The 4,434-nt window shown below is 52.1% G+C and overlaps 1 long non-coding RNA gene across 3 annotated transcripts; it reads left to right on the forward strand.

The window, feature by feature from the left end:
• LOC144314751 (uncharacterized) lies at positions 1–2,894 on the forward strand. 3 transcript variants are annotated; one of them, XR_013380604.1, is made up of 5 exons: positions 15–302; positions 594–678; positions 1,027–1,117; positions 1,314–1,505; positions 2,587–2,894. It is a non-coding gene; the product is annotated as an uncharacterized LOC144314751 (long non-coding RNA). The 3 variants fall into 3 exon arrangements; XR_013380605.1 differs by lacking the exon at positions 594–678 and having other exon boundaries at positions 1–302; positions 1,027–1,212; XR_013380603.1 differs by lacking the exon at positions 594–678 and having other exon boundaries at positions 95–302; positions 2,587–2,889.
• Positions 2,895–4,434: the final 1,540 nt, after the last annotated feature.

A 4,434-nucleotide genomic window follows, 5' to 3' on the forward strand; every position in this document is an offset into this window, starting at 1 on the left:
AAGTCCTAACTCCTGGCCCTCAGAATGTGACCTTATTTGGACATAAGGTCGTTGTAGATGCAATTAGCTAAAATGAGGTCATTTGGGTGGGCCCTACTCCAATATGGCTTATCCTTATAAAAGGGCAATTTGGACACAGAGACAGACATAGAGGGAAGACAGCCATCGACAAGCCAGGGAGAAGGACCTGGAACAGCTCCTGCCATCACAGCCTCAGAAGGAACCAACCCCACTGACATTTTGGTCTCAGGCTCCCAGAAGCTAGAGCTCTGAGGATACATTCCTGTTGCTGAAGCAGCCCAGTGAGTGGCCCCGGGAGACTCACACAGCGTGCAAGGCTCCTAGCCTACACCCACATTCCAGACAGCGAAAGGGAAGGGCAAGCATGTGCTTTATCTTTAAGCACCCAACCTGGAATCTGCATACATCTCTTCTGACCGAGTCAGAAATCAGCTCCTGGCCTCCCCTGGGCTGCCCAGGAGCCTGGAAATGCCCTCTGCGCAAGGAGAACGTCTGGTATCATAAAAGAAAGGAAGTATGGGTATTGGGGGCAGCTACAGGTCTCTGGCACCAAATACCACAAACGTTTTCAGATGTGAGCGGCAAGAAACCCCGCCTAAGGGAAACAGTGAGGACATGTACTCTCTCCCAGGACTTGACTTCAAGTCCAGAGGCCAGGTGAGCAGGGGGTTTTGGTGGCTCCGCCCGACCCCCCGCTGCTGGCTGCCTCCTGGGGCTGGATGTCGCATGGCTGTCAGTGCCAAGCCAGAAAACAGGAATCTCAATTTAATTCAGGGAATTGGCTCCCCAGGGGACGGAAGTGCTGAGAAGCCAGCAGGAAAGGTGGAGGAACCCAGAGACTAGTTGAGCTACTCCCCGGATGGAGGGATAGAGGAAGGGGGTGCTGTTGGCAGGAGGGCAGGAGCCAGAGCCGCCCAGCAAAAGTGGGGCCCCGCCCATGGCCGTCCAGTGGGAGCCGTGGAGGAGGTGTAGGGAGACACTAGCCTCGTTTTTCTCTTCCTCCAGCCTTCCTGCCTCCCACCAGTGCCTCCAACCCATTGGCTGAACGCAGCTGGAGACCAGCTGTCATGGAACCTGGGAAATCCAGCCCATAGGAGTCAGTTCCCTCCTCCCTGCAACCTGCCCCCACCCCAACCTCAATGCTGAGAAATAAACCCAAGGCCAGAGCTTCCATGGAAGGGGAGAAGAGAGGTGGGACTGGAGGCCTCTGTAGGGCAGGCACCTCGGAGCCCCAGGGGCCCTTGAAGGGTTTTCAATGAGAGAACATGATCTAATATATGCTTTCAAACTAGGTCTTCCTGACTGCTGAGTGGAAAATAGTCTAAAGAACAAGAATGCCTTCTGAGAGCCTCGCTGGGGTGCTGCAGAGGCTGTCCGGGTAACCAGGATGGCGGCCGTGGGTAAGCAGATGGCCAAGGACAAGGGAAGTGCCCAAGAAAGACGAAGCCTGGTATTCACGGGAGAACCACGCAGGACATGCACAAGTATGCCAGGCGACCCAATTCAGTGTCCCAGATACACAGCCAGGACACAGGGACCTGCACAGGGCAGACACTGGCTCGGTGCATATGGTGTGCAGATGCAGCCACCACGTGTGCACACACACGCACTCGGCAGGGCCGCACCCGCTGGGCTGGTCCTCACCTGGTTGCCCGCCCGCCCTTCCATGGAATACACCCCTGAAGAGTATATTCTCAGAAGGCTTTCAGCCACAAGCAACAGATGGTCGCTCAGTCGGTTAAGCATCCGACTCTTGGTTTCAGTGCAGGTCGGGATCTCAGGGTCATGAGATCGAGCCCCGCATCAGGGTCTGTGCTGGGTGTGGAGCGTGTTTAAGCTGCTCTCTCCCTCTGCCTCTGCCCCTCCCCCCTCAATCAATCAATCAATCAATCAATCAAAATGACTTAAATGTAAGGCTCTTCTCACCTAACCAGAATGGGTGGTGGGGTGGGACCAGTCGGTTAACTCAGTGGCACAGCGATGACACAGCGGACACGGGCACTTACTGCCTTGCACTCGGCCCGCCTCGGCGCACTGGCCTCTCCTCTGCAGCTGTCCCAGGAGCAGGTCTTGAGATAAGAATGTGGGTGTAGGTAGTTGAATGAGGAGGTGATCCTGAGAAGCACGTGTCGGGAGCAGGGAAGTGCGACAGGGAAGGAGGCCTAGACAAGGTGTGGTAGTGGACAACTGAGGCCCGATCCCATAGGGAACTCTGGGAGCCAATGCCTCAGAGCCGTCCATCCCATCTACATGTGAGGAGCCTGCCCGTGGGTCTTCCTACCTGCATCCCAAGACAGTACCAAGTGTGCACGGGTTTGGATTACTCATGCACACAGCTTCATCACACCTGGGGCATGGTGTGCAAGCACGTGCTCAGAATTTGAGCACATACACCCCCCCCCACCTCCACACACACCAGAGCACACACATATGTGATTCACGTGCGTGCTAGAGAGTAGACACCTTCTCTATGTTAAAACAAACATCCCGGCCTTAATCTGCTTGAGATGCTGTAACAAAATACTATAGAGTCGGTGGCTTCAACAACAAATGTTTATTTCTCAGAGTTCTGGAGGCTGGGGAGTCCAAGATCAAGGTGACAGCAGATCCGGTGTCATAGTGTGCAGACGGCCGTCTCGCATCCTCACGTGGCAGGAAGCTGCCATGTGTCTTCTTATAAGAGCACCAGTCCCGGGCAGCCCAGGTGGCTCAGTGGTTTGGCGCTGCCTTCAGCCCAGGACCTGATCCTGGGGACCCGGGGTCGAGTCCCACGTCAGGCTTCCTGCATGGAGCCTGCTTCTCTCTCTGCCAGTGTCTCTGTCTCTCTTTCTCTCTGTGTCTCTCATGAATAAATAAAATCTTTAAAAAAAAAAAAAAAAAAAAGAGCACCAGTCCCATTTTTAAGAGCTCTACCCTCATGACCTCGTCGCCTCTCAAAGGCTCCACCTTCTAACAGCCTCACACTGGGGGTTAGGATTTCAACATACACAGTTGTGGGGGGGACGGATGTTATTCCGTTCATAACAATCTCTCTCTGCTCCTTACTCTGATATTAGGCTTGGGCCGGGCAAAGATCAGACATTTCTGATAAGAAGCCCACCCTCAGGAGCCCCACCTAAGGAAGAATTGCTGGAGAGAAGTGAGGGGAGCCCCAGCAGCCCCTCCTAGGCGGTCAGTTGGGATTCTCCAGCCCAAGGTGTAATCTCTCAAGTTACCAGCAGGGGATGCCCAAGAGCCACAATCGTGTTTCAGATTTTTTTTTTTTTCCCCCTAGCAGGTTCCTTGGTTTGTGTAAGGGTGTGTTTGTCTCTGGGTGTGTTTGAGGGAGAAGGTAGGTCTCAGGGGATCCTCATGAGCTGAGTGTGATGGGTGCACTTGCCACCAATGCTAGGGACCACATCACCCAGGCTCCAATGTCCTGGTCTGACATTGGTGCTTATTTCATGTTAGATGAATAGATGAATAAACGGATGGATGGATGACTGGGAGAATAGAGAGAAAGGATGACTCAAGAGAAAAAGGTAAAGAGAGGAGAATCAGGAAGAAAGGTGAAAAGCAGACAGATGATGGTAGACGGGGGAGACAGACATGCAAAGAAGGTGGGAGTCAAGGTGGTGAGTGAAGGGGTGTAGTGCTGACCTGCCTACCTCGGTGCTTTGGTCTGAAATGTCTCTTCTCCCACAGGTCCCCCATTGCTGCCCACCACAATGTTCCCCCCATCTTTTCAGGCCAATTGGAGTTGGCCCCTTCTCCAGGAAGGCCTCCCAGAGCCCTCAGTGAGGGTCTGTTCTTCTTGCCTTTATGCTCCCACAGCTCTGGGAGATGCTACGGGGGACCTCTCTAGTCTGGTTAAAATATGTGTGAAGTCAGAGAGACCCAGGTTTGGTTTGAATTCAAGCTCAACCATTGCTGTGTGACCTTGGCCAGAAGACCTAATCCCTCTACACCTCAATGTCCTCAGCCAGGGTAATACCAGTCACTCCCTCCCAGGATTTTAGTCATCATTTGAGCAAAACAAAACAAAACAAAAAACAAAACAAAGAAAAACAAAACAAAAAAACCACATAGCACAGGGCTTGGCATATAGGATGCATTGAACAGAAAGAAGGTGTCAATTATTACTCTTGCATTCCAGAGAGTCCCAACCTCAAATGATCTGCCCTCTTGTCTTGACTTGGGTTCAGAAAATACTTGACTTGGGTCATCAAAATGAATAGCGAGCACCACTGGTTAATGCATGTGAGCTCCTTGAAACACTCATCTTTGCTTAATTCATTTTTTAAACAAGTACAAGGTTATCTGTGGCAGTGTTGCTCAAAATAAAATATAACTGGAAACAACCTAAATGTATCCTGACAGGAGAGTGGATGAATTGTGGTATATTTGTAGAGTGCAATACTAAAGAGTGAAAGT

This window comes from Canis aureus, chromosome 5 (assembly GCF_053574225.1).
Source record: "Canis aureus isolate CA01 chromosome 5, VMU_Caureus_v.1.0, whole genome shotgun sequence".
NCBI classification, from domain to species: domain Eukaryota; kingdom Metazoa; phylum Chordata; class Mammalia; order Carnivora; family Canidae; genus Canis; species Canis aureus.